The sequence below is a fragment of the Lactuca sativa genome, chromosome 4 (genome assembly GCF_002870075.4).
Source record: "Lactuca sativa cultivar Salinas chromosome 4, Lsat_Salinas_v11, whole genome shotgun sequence".
NCBI lineage: Eukaryota > Viridiplantae > Streptophyta > Magnoliopsida > Asterales > Asteraceae > Lactuca > Lactuca sativa.
In genome coordinates this window covers 190,767,728-190,783,262 of record NC_056626.2, presented here as the reverse complement: position 1 = coordinate 190,783,262, position 15,535 = coordinate 190,767,728, and positions in this window count along the sequence as shown.

Here is a 15,535-nt window from a genome sequence, read left to right as displayed (position 1 = left end):
ATATTTTCCTTTGTTGAATGAAGCACTAGATGCAGCCATAGACAACCAAGGTAGTGACATGGCGAAGGATTTGAACATTGTGGTGGCTAGAATTGATCTTTTCAATACAACAATCAGCATCTTGAGATCATCAGGATACAATGAGACATTTGATTCAACCTAATAGTTGTTGCTTTGTATCTTCATCAGAGGTTGGGATGCAATTTCTTCAATAGTGGAATTCTGAACAGCAGCCATTTGCATGTTGATTGAAAGCTTTCTGGAAGAAAAAAAAATAGGGATTTTTGATCTTCTGTGAGTTCTTGAACGCCTGATTTCAAAAGGAAAGAAAAGTTCCTTTTATAAGTAACCCAAAATAATTTGAACCGTCTGTTATTAAAAAGAAGATCACATCATCCCTTGAAACACGCACCAGTAGCCGTTATTGTAGCTATATCAGATAAAGTTCCTTGAAACTAGGGCCAAGTTTTCAAACGGTTACTTTGAGACTGTTCGTAATTACTTGTAGATAAGATCAAAAGTTTCGGATTTGAGGTTGGGCTCATTCGTTTTTGGGATTCGAAACGAAGTCATTTGCCAGTCTTGTGAAATCATCAGCTGAAAGACCCTAACTTTCGTATTTATGAAAGACCCAAACTTTCATACACGACAATATAGTTACTCCAAAACATGCTACTTGCATATTCATAAACACAATATTTTACATTGATAAAGAGGTTACAAACTACTGGATACAAACCGACTATTTTAAATTGTTATATATTAGATAACTTCCCAGGATTCTATAGTTTTATACATATGGGAGTGCAAAATACAATAGTTTCAAACTATTCATAAACTTCTATCGATACAATAGTTTCAAACACTACTAGAAAAACAGCCTTTAATGACGCGCAAACCATGACACGCAGTGATTTACGATACGCAAAAGCGTGTGCCCTAAAAATAATGTCATCTCTTCCAAAATTTGAAGGATTTAGAACGCGCATTTTTATGTGCCCTTGAAATTAGTGTCAGAAGAAAAACGAAAAAACACGGAGGGCACTCAGCATAAAAAGCGTGTCGTCTAATGTTGTCGCTTTATATTTTTTTTAGGAAGGTGCGCGTTCTTGGTGGTGAGGGGGAAATGAAATCCCAAAAAATTAAACACCCCGCCTGATACATCTCCTTCTAAAATCCTCTACCAAAAAACCCTAATAATCCTTTAAACAGCTCGTCTTCCTCTCTCTCTCTCTCTCTCTCTCTCTCTCTCCCTCTCTCTCTTCTCTTTCAAGCCCTAAGCCCTAAACAGCCTCTACCAGCATTTAAACGAGCCCTCGCCAGTTACCTCTACTCCACCATCAAGCTCTTGCTTCGCCAATTGAGGTGGTGGCGCTGGTGGTGGTTGTCCTTCAGCTTCAGCCACACCTCTTCACGATTATAGTCCGTAGCAGCTCTTCTTCCCCTCCCTCCCCCCTCTCTCTCTCTCTCTCTCTCTCTCTCTTTCTCTTCTCTTTCAATCCCTAAGCCCTAAACAGCCTCCACCAGCATCTGAACGAGCCCTCGCCGGTTACCTCTACTCCACCATCAAGCTCTTGCTCCGCCTATGGAGGTGGTGGCGCTACTGGTGGTTGTCCTTCAGCTTCAGCCACGCCTGTTCACGATTATAGTCTGTAGCAGCTCGTCTTCCCCTATCTCTCTATCTCTCTCTCCCTCCCCCTTCTCTTTCAAGCCCTAAGCCCTAAACGGCCTCCACCAGCATCCGAACGAGCCCTCGCCAGTTACATCTACTCCACCATCAAGCTCTTGCTCCGCTTATGGAGGTGGTGGCACTGCTGGTGGTTGTCCTTCAGCTTCACGCCTCTTCACGATTATTGTTCGTAGATAATGATCTATGTTTGTGAAGCAATGACGGCTTTGACAACCGCGATGGCGGAGAAGTTGTATTCGTGTCTGACATGACTGGTGGCAGCGGTAGCTGTCCTCCAACCCATCTCTCCTCTCCACCACCGTAGCCGACCTACGTGCCGCCTGTCAACGGGTTCCTGCCTGCATCTCCTTTGCTACAACAGGTAAAATTGCAATCGATATAATCCAATCTATTCATATTCTGAACCACCATATCAGATGATGTAGTGTACTACTGATTGACTCAGTGAGTCAGTGAATGAGGTATTTGATTGATTAACTGGAAATGGTATGTGGTTCAGGTGGCTTATCCAGGAAAAATTGCAATCGGGGGACATTCTTACGGGGCATTTATGACTGCAAATATGTTGGCGCATGCCCCTCATATTTTCAGTTGTAACATTGCTCGCTCAGGAGCTTATAATAGAACACTTGCACCTTTTGGGTTTCAGGTAAGTCAGACAGACTTTGATTTCGTCTTTGGTTGGTTTTTGCTTATTTGTAATTTATTATGTTGTTGAGTAGAATGAGGATGGAACCCTCTGGGAAGCCACTGATACTTACATCAAGATGAGTCCTTTCACGTCTGCTGATAAGATTAAGAAGCCCATCCTGCTTATCCATGGAGAGTCATGGTTATTCATCACGGGAGAGCATAATGCGTGTCCTTTGGGAGACAATTCATGGGGTAAATTGATAAAATGTTACCAAATTCAAGAATTAAATTGATAAAAACTAACTTAAATTATTATTTACTCAAAAGATTAAATACAACACGTATATATACAACTTTTTTCTACATATTATGAAAAACATATAATCACAAATACCTAAATCCTAAAACCTTTCCTCCCCTGTACAATCCCAAATTCCCTAGCTTTCTTGGTATTGTTTTCTCCAAAGTTCGCTCTCAATCTTTCTGGGTTTTGATCACTGATCCCTTCGCTCGGAAAGAAAATAAGAAAAGAAAACCAGTTATGTTTTTTATGTCCAACAGAAAACCTGTGAAATTGATTTAGATCTTCCTTTCAAAAAATAGTAAATCAATATACATGCTAGATTCGAATGCAATATAACTGTTAGATTATATTTGGTAAGAACTTAAAAGATTAGTTACAAATCATGAAAACGATAGAGTTGACTAAATTTTTTTTTATGTGTTTTTGAGATATCTACAAACACAACTTAAACAAAACAGTTTACCAAGTTACAGAACTTGTGTATTTGTATATTAGACTAATAAAGTAAGAGATTTCTTTTGTCTTTTGCATCAACAAAGTCATCTTTAATTCACACAATGTAGAACATAAACAGCCGACTGCAGTGTTATATTTTGAAATGGGCTCATATATGCTTTAAAATCAAAGATTTGAAAGATTATAATCAATATAAGGAGGACTTCTTATTTTTTTAGTGGATCAAACTTCAAAACCCACAATTTTTTTTTCTTCAGAAAAATGATACTGTTGTTTGACTTCTATTAGCTATCTAGTTATTATTATTATTATTATTATTATTATTATTATTATTATTATTATTATTATTATTATTATTATTTAAATCTCAATTTCTTCCAGAACAAGCAGCAATTCTAATGAACTTGACATCCAGGCTTTCTATTCATTCAGCAAAATCCCCAAGGGTATATCTGGTATACATTTGCCAGGCTATGAAAGCTACCCTGAAAATAACAATTCCATTAAAATGTAACATTCTTGATTCCTCAAAATTAATTTGTTAAATTTATTATCTGTTCTCAAAAATAATACAAACATTATTTATGTCATTAATTTGTTAATTTTTTTTAATATTTTAGGTCTCGAAGGCGTTATTTGAGATCACACTCCCTCGATTTTCTGGTGATATTCTCCCGGAAACCAATGCAGGGACTGTATTGTCAATTGCAGACAGGTAAAATGTTTTTTTTAATTGATGATTTTGAATTGTTTTTTTGTTCATGTCTTAGTATTTGTAAATTTGGAATTTAACTTTGAGGTTTTTCATTTTGATAGGTTATCAAAATTATTGTATTTTCTTGCTTGTATTTATGTTCTATCTATGTTATAGATTTGAATCAGTTAGTTCTCATCTATATCTATGTTATAGATTTGAATTTATGCCACTATTAACGGCATTGCAAGAATAATACAATCGTAGAAAAAGCTGTAGGGTTAGACGCATAGATGTCAAATTTAAAAAATTTTGTGCCAGTTTGTTATATCTAATGAAATCTTAATTTTGTTTTTAAAATTATCTTATTATCTAATGAAATCATATATTTTTTTTAAAATTATCAGTTTCAAGCTTCTAACCAACTACTTGTCAGTTCTATTTTTCCTTTGAATTGTGTCTGCAGAGGTTGGCAGCTGGTGAATGGTTTACTGCACATGTTTCTGCTTGTGGGTTATTTCACATTGCTTACCCTAGTGCCCCTGAGGCATTGAAGGCTGAATTAAGGTCTGTATATAGTCAGTTGTGTCAAGATAATATGCCAATGATTAGAAGATCTACTGCTACAAATTTGGGGAAATTTGCTGCTACTATGGAACCCTCTCATCTGAAGACTTAAATCATGCAAATATTTGAGTGTGCTTTCAGGGTTGGTCAATTTGTCAAAGTCGGACCTCGAAAGATGTTCTAGAATCCATGGTGGCCTTGTCCATTTAATAGGTCCTTTTTTTTTCTTGTACCTCATAATTAATATTCAATAATCAGAATTAGATAATCAAGTATAATGAATATATGGCAGGTTTAAAAAAGCTTGAGGCACTTAATATGAACTGTTGTAATTGCATTACTGATGCTGATATGAAGCCTCTCTCAGGTATCTTTGTAATATAAACTTTATTATAAACTTGAAACAATTTAAATATGGTGTATTATTTATGCTGATGATTCATTGTTGTTTATGTTTCAGGCCTAAGAAACTTGAAAGAATTACAAATCTCCAGCAGCAAGGTCACAGATAATGGTGTCACATTCTTGAAAGGTCACTTGAATTATTTCTAGTGAAAGATATTTTTTATGTAAATTAAAATCTAAGTAAATTTACTTTTTTCAGGTTTACACAAGCTTGCATTGCTGAATATGGAACGTTGCCCTATTACTGCAACATGCCTGGATTCACTTTCAGGTTCTCAATATATTTTCTTGTTTGTAATCTCATTATACAACTAGATGTTTGACTTTTTTATTTGACTCATTTGTTTTATGTAGATCTTGTTGCTCTACTTTTTCTGAATCTAAGCAGATCTAATATCACTGATGATGGGTGTGACAAGTTTTCAAGTAAGGATCTATATCCTTACATTTATTTTTTTCATTAATTTATCTTAAAAATCATTAATTTATAACTATGGAGGTCTACTTATACATAATTGAAGTCTCTAAAAGTGCTGAACTTGGGATTCAATGATATGTCAGATGCTGTCTTGTCACACCTAAAAGGTGAAATCTCTTAACATTCATATGTACTTAACATTCATGTGTATTTTCCAAAATTTCATACCTTAGGGATACCTGATGAGAGGATCATTCTTATGTTAGTGGATGATATGGCTTGTAATTCCCGAAACAAATACCCTGCACATGTGACAATGCAAATTTTGAAGGTGAATCTGGGTCATGCTCTAAGCAATTGAGAAAGCTACTTCTATTCTCTAGGAATGTTTAATGATCAATTTCACCTGGTTGCCAAGGCTGCTAGGTGAAATTGATGTTAACTCTTTTTATCTTGGATTACTTGACTGGTAGTATAGCAACCAAATGTTTCATTTTTATTAAGAAATAGCAGTGTACTTTCCATAAAAAATTATAAATTATATTCTTTGAAAATTTTGCTAGATAGGTAGGTTTAAAAGTAGAATGTCCTAATAAGAATTAATTTTAAAAGTAGAATGAAAATGACAAGTGATTTTGTGTTGTGTTTACAGGTTTGATGAAAGTGAATAGCTTTGGAGTTAAAAGAGGAAAAGAAAGCTCAAGATGAAAGAGATAAGATGTTGCAAATGCAAGTGTTGCATTCTTCATTTCAATTGTTAGTATGAAACACATAGTAGATTAGATGAATGCAAATTTATATATTGTAAGAAATAGAATTGTATAACATTAAATTTTATGCAATGGATTGTATTTTTTTTATATGGTATGTTATTTCTATTATTAGATAGTAAATGGAAATTTAATTTAAAAATTAATAAATACCTAAATATTTTTTTTAAACATTTAAATTTACGATACGCAAAAATGTGTGTCATTTTCATTTATGACATGGCCTTTCTTGACAGGGGTTTTAATGATACGCATTGCGTGTCATTAACACGCGCGTCGTAAGGTTACGACACGCGAATGCATGTCGTCTTCCTTTATGACAGGACCTTCCTTGATACGCATTGCGTGTCGTAAACGTGCGTCGTAATTGCGCGTCGTAAATGAGCGTCGTAAATGCACGTCGTCTCTCTTTATGACAGGGCCTTCCTTGACACGCATTTGCGCGTCGTCTGAGCCTTTTACGACGCGCAATGAGCGTCGTAAAAGGCTGTTTTTCTAGTAGTGAAACTATTCAAAAATCTTCTACCAGTCTATACTGGATGCTTATCTCCTGCAAATTTGTTAAACATTGAGAGGGTAAGCGGTGACGCTTAGTGAGTTCAATAATAGATACAATATAACGTTATGCCATATATATACTTCGATATGGCAGAAGCAAAGAGGATCAAGGAACAACAAGGGCATATGTGAATCATGTGACAAACATTCCGTATCAATCATTGATTTGATTTAAAGATATACATTCAATGAGACATAACAATTTCCATGCTTCATATACATCAATAAAGCTTTGGCCCCAATGGCACAGAAGATATACAACTTCGGATTATCATTTTGGTAGATTTCAGGCTTAAAGCCCTGTCAAACCTTCTGCCAATACCATAGAATAGAATTCATTCTCTTACGGAGACATGTTCTACATGGCCAGAGGCTACATACCAGTACCAACGTGAATCTAAGTCATTTCACTGATCACATGGTCAAAGGTATTTCTTTGCTATTAAAATAGCAAATAAAAATAACCCGGGAAAATAACCCGGAATAATAACACTGAAAAGAACATAGCACATATAACACATAAAATACAATTGTTCCTATATATTAAACTCACCGTGATATAACCGGGGGTTAAAATATTAATTTGGGCAGTACTTCAGCTCTAAATATGACTTTCGTCGATAAAAAACGGGAGTTTTCTTGAAAACCGTGCTCTGCGAAGGTAGAGCTTCGAAACCGAAAAGATAAATTTTTCGGGCTTCTCGGGAGTCTCGGGGCGTGTTTCGGGCTTTGGAATCAGTATCGGGGCTTCGGGGGAAATCAGAATAGTAAAAATATCAAAAAGGGGGGGGGGTGAAAGTGGCAATTTTCCAAAATTACCCGAGAGGTCTCGCAGGCCCTTGTATTTATAGGGAGGTCCGAAGTCGGCTAAGGAAGGGGAGTCAGCAGCGAGGACACGCGGCATCAGCAGGGCGATGGTGCGCAGGTGGCTCGCACATGGTTTGCGCATGCGAGGGGCTCGGTGTCGGCCTCTGATTGGACCAAGGTCTAGTCCGAGGCTTCAGACGTGGCACCCCTACGAGGCTCGGACACGTGATAAAGGGCACGCGTCGGATTCTTAGTGGACCGGACTTTGGATGCGATGGCAGGCGACACGTCTCGCCAGCTGGCTTCGGTGGCTCACCAAATTTCGGATACGTGGCGCGTTTTAAGCGAGGGTGACGTGGCCGAAGTCCACGTATGCGAGATTTCTCGGTTTTTGTGCAAAAACTTCTAAAATCCATAACTTTCACATACGAGCTCTGTTTTTTACATTCTTTATATGCACACGTAGCTAAAATTATGCTCTACAACTTTCGTTTAGACTTTGTCGGCTAATTTTGACTTTAATTTTAATAATATTATTTTTAACAGATCGGGACAAGAAAATCCGTTAAAAATTCATAACTTCTTCATCCGATGTCGGTTTTCGTTAGACTTTTTACCGTTGCACTACTAATGACGAGACCTTCAATTCTCGTTTAGGTTGTGTTGACTAAAAATCACTCGATCTAAAATTCGAGTTTTTAGCTGTCTACTGCTAAGATGAAACTTTGAAAAATCGTAACTTCCTCATACGAAGTCAGATTCAAACGGTCTTTATATGAAAGTTGATTATTTTTACGAGTTTTGCAACTTTCATTTAGATTACTAAGACTTAAAATTAGTTTATCGAAAACCAAATTTTTACGCGACAAAGTATTTTCCGGATTTCTCAGGGATCTTCGTTTGGTCATAACTTCTTCGTTATAACTCAGATTTCGATGAGGTTTTCGCCAAAATGTTTCTAACGAGATTATCTACAACTTTTAATAATAAAATTTTACTTATTCCAAATTTTATATTTTCGCTAAATTTCACTATTTGGCTTTTAATTGGAATCTCATAAGACTTCCAATATTTTATGAGTGATTCTAAACATAGTTTTACTTTATTTCTAGTAAAAACTATCGGTTAGAACTCAACATTCAATTTCACTTAATATTTCATAATATTATTTACTTAAAACACGATTTCAAAACGTGTATGTTACATCAGCCTAAGTTGGTATTACTTAGAGCCCCAAGGATTTCGTGAGTGCAGTGATTCAAAGGAAACAACATAAGAAGCAAATTAAAAAAAAATTGGATATGTGATGTCAAAAATGTTGACACGAAAGCAGTTAAACCCCATGCAAAGGTTGCTTCATTAATTGTCAATAGAGATAACTAACAACTTTTGCATTTTCCCGTGAATTACAATTGAAACTTTTAGATAAGTACCAAAGGGATTCTTTTTCAAGGCTTCAATGGGTGGCTTATGAATTTCGTTACATATCATGCTAAACATAAGGTGAGTAATTGTAAACGAAATTACTTGTATGACTAGTAAAGTCAGTGACAAGTGGCTTTGTCAAATTTGTGAAAGTGACTAGGAAAAATAATTGATACTCACATTGAAATCACATTCAAGAAAAATTGTTAATCTTGATTTTAATGGGTAACAAACGTCGTGGGTTTCGAACATTTGATTAAAACCACTCATACGAAAGAATGTGATTTGTAGTATATGAAACTTTGGTACAGAAACAAGTGTTTCATAAGAATCTAGAACACAGTTCCCCGTCAATTCCTTATTATGTTCGGATATTTGGGTTTCACTTGCATCACAGTCTCATGATTTAAGATCATTTAACATAGATTTTTTACATGTTTAAGTCACAATTGGTTTGATCAATGACCTCTTGAACATGTGTCTTTGTGTGTGAAATGTGTTAAGAAATTTTGTGATGAAAAAGATTGGTTAAGATTCGAATGTACCTCTGTTATATATGGACCAAACAGACAACTCTTAACTCATTTGAGAAGAGTAAGGTAGCTCATTGAACTAATGCGAATGTAAGCCTAATTTGGAAGAAGCTTTCGTATGAAATATTTGATTAAGGCTTTCGTAACACACATAGAGTCAGTTGAGGCTTGAGTCGACATGCAACAATATGCTTCTAGGGACATCTTTACTAGTATAAAGTTTTAAGAGAATTACCTTCCCATAGAAACACAAGAATGACCCTTTGAAGAATTGTCTTGAAAATGTTCTTGAATACCTAAAAAAAACAAAGTAACCAAAAATCTTTTTGAATTTTCCATTTTTTTAAACCAAAACTAAAAACAAGCAACAAAAAAAATATTTTCATGATTTTGAATTTTTGAAGAAATTAAACATGCAACAAAAGGAAATCTTTTTGATATTTTTGATTTTTCTAAAATTTGCACAAAACAAAAGAAAACAAAAATATTTTTGATTTTTCAATTTTTCAATGAACAAATTCTAAACTAATGAAAAGAAATGATAGAACAAAGCACGCGAAACTTTTTAGTATCAAGATACGAAAACGAAGCGTGTCGAAGCCTCTTAACGCACAATAACCTCTGAATGGTTCAGTCAGCAAGCCTCTGAATCGACACCTCTTTCACCATCAACATTTCAATAATTTTGAGTATGTGATACTGCAACCGAATTCGCATCTAACATTCCCAAACCTGCTAAAATTCTCACAAAAGATTTTTCATCAAGTGGTTTAGTGAAAATATGAACAAGTTGATTAGTAGTTTTCACAAAATGAACTTCAATATTACCATCTTCCACATGATCTTTTATAAAATGATAACGAAGAGCAATATGTTTCATTTTCGAATGTTTTACTGGATTATGACAAATGCGAATAGCACTTTGTGAATCACAATACAAAGGAATATTTTTCATATTAATTGCATAATCACACAATAGGCTTTGAATCCAAATGATTTGAGAAGTGCAAGCAGCAACTGAAATGTATTCCGCTTCAATAGTAGCAATTGCTACACAAGTTTGTTTCTTTAACTGCCAACATACCAACTTCCCATCCAGTAATTGACATCCTCCACTTGTACTTTTTCTGGCGAGAGTACATCTACCAAGGTCTGAATCCGAAAAGGCTTGAATGAAAAATCCAGATTTCGAAGGATACAACAATCCCAACGAAACTGATCCTTTGAGATAACGAAAAATATTCTTCACAGCTATTAAATGTGGTTCTCTTGGATTTTCTTGATACCTTGCACAATTGCACAGAGAAAACATGATATCAGGTCTACTAGCAGTTAAATAAAGTAGAGAACCAATGATGCTTCGAAACAAAGTAAGATCAACAGCAAGTGATTCTAACGAAGGTGTTAACTTCGTTCGTACAGCCATTGGCACACGTAGCTTCGTGCTGTTAGTCATAGCAAACGTTTCAAGCAAATTCTTCATGTATTTTTCTTGGTTGATGAAAATTCCTTCTCTGCATTGTCGTATATTTAACCCAAGAAAATTGTTGATTTACCCATCATGCTCCTTTCGAATTTACTCTTCATCAAATTCTCAAATTCACCTGACAAAGCTAGGTCAGTAGAGCCAAAAATAATATCATCAACATAAATTTAAACAAGCATTAGATGATCTCCAACTTTCTTACGAAATAATGTGGGATCAACTGATCATTATTTAAATTTTTATTGTTTTAAGAAATTGGTAAGAGTTGCATACCATGCTCTTAGTTCTTGTTTTAACCCATACATAGCCTTATCTAAAATGTAAACATGATTAGGATATTATTCATTAACGAAACCTGGTGGTTGTTCAACATATATTGTTTCTTCGAGCTCCTTATTCAAGAAGGCACATTTGACATCCATTTGATAAACATCAAATTCTTTATGTGCAGCATATGCTAAAAATATTCGAACAGCCTCGAGTCTTGCGACAGGGGCAAAGGTTTCTTGATAGTCGATACCTTCTTGTTGCGAATAACCATTAACTACAAGCCTAGCTTTGTTTCGAATAATATTGCCCTCTTTGTCGGTTTTATTTTTGAAAATCCATTTTATCCCGACAATCGAAACATCATTAGGTTTTGGAACAAGTCTCCAAACCTTGTTTCTTTCGAATTCAGCAAGTTCAGATTGCATAGAAACAACCCAATATGAGTGTTCCATAGCAACCTTAACTGTTTTTGGCTCTATTTTCGAAATAAACACATTAAATATGCAAAATTATTGATTCGTATTTAGTACCTCATTTTTCGCACAAATTTGAGCTCTTGTTAAAACTCCATCTTGTGGATTTCATATAACTTGCTCTTTTGGATGATTCTTCGTCCATTTCTTAAGTGGTGGATATGCAAGATCAAATTCCAATGGTGCATCTTCGTATATTTCTTCATTTTCAGTACCTGCCACAGAAATATTATCATCAAATTCATGAAATGCATCACTTTGATCAATAGTAATTGCATCTGTATTATCATGCTCCCCCCTCAACATGATTATCACTTTGATGCTCCCCCTCAATTTCATGATTCATAATACTCTTCTCCCCCCTCGAGAGGATGCTCCCCTAAATATTTAAAGAAATAGATGTATGCTCCCCTACCATACGAACATCTAGCATACTTTCGCCAGTTTCATTAATATCCGAAGTGATTGTTTATTCATCAGTATGTTTTGATGATTCGGGTGTTTGATTATCATCAGCTTGAACTTCAGCATACTTTCGCCAGTTTCATTAATATCCGAAGAATTGGTTTTTGTTCAAACTTTCTTGCTACTTGTTTAACATAATAATCATTAAAGGTAAGATTAAAAGTTTCTTGAACTTTGCGAGTTCGTTTGTTCAACACTTGATATGCAACTGAAGTATGCGAATATTCCAAAAATATGCCTTCATCAGCTTTAGTTGCAAACTTTGAAAGATTGTCTTTAAGATTCATGATGAAACATCTGCAACCAAAACCATGGAAAAATTTGACATTAGGTTTCCGATTATTTATTATTTCATATGGAGTGATATTAAATCTTTTATGAATAAAAGAATGATTATGAGTGAAACATGTTGTTGAAACGGCTTCGACCCAAAGATACTGAGGAAGATTCACATATGTCAACATTGTTCTTGCTGCCTCACATAATGATCTGTTTCGTCGTTCAACAACACCATTTTGTTGTGGTGTATATGGTGATGAGAAATTATGCGAAATTCCTTTTTCAGTTAAAAATGAATCCAACATCTTGTTCTTAAACTCAGACCCGTTATCACTCTTTATTCTACGAACATTCATTTTCAGGCTCATCTCTATCTTCTTGATAAAATCAATCATTGTTTGAACTACTTCAGTTTTTAACCAGATAAAAAAATACCCATGTGAAACATGAAAAATCATCAACTATAACCAAAATGTACTGTTTCTTGTTAATTGTTTCAATAGTCGAAGGACCACAAAGGTCAATATGAAGAAGTTACAATGGTTCAACAATTTTTGAGTCTATCACGATAGTATGTCCTTTGTGATGTTGTTTTCCTTGTTCGCAAGCTGGACAAAGAGTATTATTATCAAATTTTAACAAAGGAAGTCCACAAACTAAATCTTCTGTAACTAGCTTGTTTAGATTTTGAAAGTTTAAATGAGATAAACGTCTATGCCATAACCAACTGACATCACTTGAAGCTTTCGAAAGTAGACCAACAGATGGTTTGCCCACTATTGGTTTAGTATCCAGTGTGAACATATCGCCATGTCGTTTCGATTTTAGCAATACTTCATTCGTCTCGAATTTTGAGATTATACTCCCTTCTTCATTAAACACCACTTGATTTCCTGTACCCACAACTAATTGTGAAACACTAATCAAGTAATGTTGAAGACCTTCCACATATGCAACTCGATTTACTGTGAATTGCCCATTCGTAACTTTGACATATCCTTTCACTTGAGATTTTTTATTATTACCGAACTTCACTACTCTAGCATTTTCAATGCTTCGAAAATCTCTTAATTTCTCCTTCCATCCAGTCATGTGATGTGAGCAACCACTATCAATATACCACTTGGTATCATATTGCTCTTCACCAAGTACCTGCATTTAATTAAAGAATTTAGGTACCTAAGGCTTTTTGGGTTCTTGGTTATTAGTTTGAAAGAAGGAGTGAATTTTAGAACTAAAAGCCCATGTTTGAATTTTTGTAGTTATACTATCAATTAAATCAACATCATTATCTAAAGATATTGAAATAAAATTTTTCGATAGTTTCGAATTATCATTATATTGCACCTCAGGCTTCTCAATTGTTGTTAATTTGTTGATTGGTTTCCATCTTTGTACCGGAATATTTGAATCTTGAGAAGATAAACTTCTAGTGCTTGATTCTTTCAAATACTTTTCATAAGCAGTTTTGATCTGAACTTGAGGAAACCTCCAAGACTGATACCTTTTGCCTTGTCCTTCAAGCCAATTATTGATAGAATGAATTTCTGATTTTTTCATTTGAACGCGAAACTTTTGATGGTTTTGTAATTGAAGGATTTGGAAAATTTGGCTTTTGTGGAGTAAATGTAACTTTTGATTTGAAAGTTTTGTTTGAAACTTGTTGACTATTCGTTGATTTTCGAACATTGTTAAGTTTTTGATCATTCACAACCTATTGTGATTTCTCATACTTTCGAATGTTATCAAATTTTAGAACATATTCAACCTTTCGGTTTATTGGAAATTTGTCTATTACACTCATTAGATGATGAAAAGACGTGTCTTTTTGTTTTACTGTAACAATTGGTTTTTGAGAACTCTTAGTGTTTGAAAATTTTGAGATTTTAGACTTAGAAACACTGACTGTCTCATACGAAATTTTGGATTTAGTCAGAGCGGGTTTTTCGTTAGACATCACTTGCCAAAAATTACTTTTCATGCCTTTCTTTTTGAAACTTTGTGTTCTTTTGAAAATTTGTTAACAAGCACCTTGAATTCGTTTGAATTAAGTTTCAAAATTGGAGTTGTATAAACAACTTCTGTTGTAACAACATCTTTTTCTTTTTCTAATTTAACAACCCATTTTTGTTGAGTATTGTTTTCGAAAAACATACGAATTCTTAGTGAGATTGTTTTCAGTTGTGTTTTGATTTGAAAAGAATCCTTCAGCAGTTGAACGCTTATTATCTTCTTCAACCAATTTTTTGAATTCAGGCTTAACATTCTCAACATTACCGGTTGTGGCAAATACTTTATTTCGAAAAACTACATCATCTGTGCATGTAAAATTCGGATATACAACAGTATGAGTTTCCAAATAATGATCATCTTTTTCATTCATCACCTTGTCAAATTTTTCAGTTTTTCCATAAAATTGTTCAACAACCACTCTTGGAATTGAAGTTTCAATTGAAACATTCTTTTATGTTTTAGGAACATTCGAAGTTTTGATTTTGTCCTCCTTATCATCACTACTATCTGTCTGGCTGTCTCAAACTTCCACATCATCAACGTCAAAAGATTTCGAAGTAGAGGGTTTTCCAATGTCATCCTCAACCATTGAATCATTTACAATTTCTTTACCTTTAGCCTTAGATGTGATGTTAACGATAGACAACTGAGAACAATCAATACTTTCTTCTTCTTCAATTTTACTGATTTCGCTAAGAATATCCGAATTCTCATCGACATCAGTAAAATTGAGTTGTGAGTTAAGTTTTGAATGTTTAGTTCTTTTCAAAATTTTCACTTGTTCATCTTTTGTTAAACTTTCATTAACAATATTAACCAATTCATCAGCATTTAAAAACTCATCTATCTTAACAATACCATATGCGAACCTATCATCTGTTACTTTTTTAAAATCAACTATTATGTTTTCACAATCATATGACATTACATCAACTTTTACTCTTTTGAATGCAAGAAAAGGCAATAGTTTACGATGTTGTTCTTTGCTAATTTCAGATGAATGATGCAAAGCAGTTAATTTGGCATACAAGCGTTTTGCATAATTACAATAGATGTTACGTTGAGCCAACAACATTCTTACATCTTTATCTAGATTTTCTCTATCATTATTGACATTTCCTAATTGCAACTCTAGATACTCTATCCTGCAACGTTTCGTGTCTAGCAACTTTTGAGTCTCAAGCAATTGATTATTAAGTTTCTTTGCCTCGTTACTAGCAGACACAACAATAACATCAAAGTAAGCAATAGTATCATCAAAAGCAATTATTTCATAATCATATGCATGT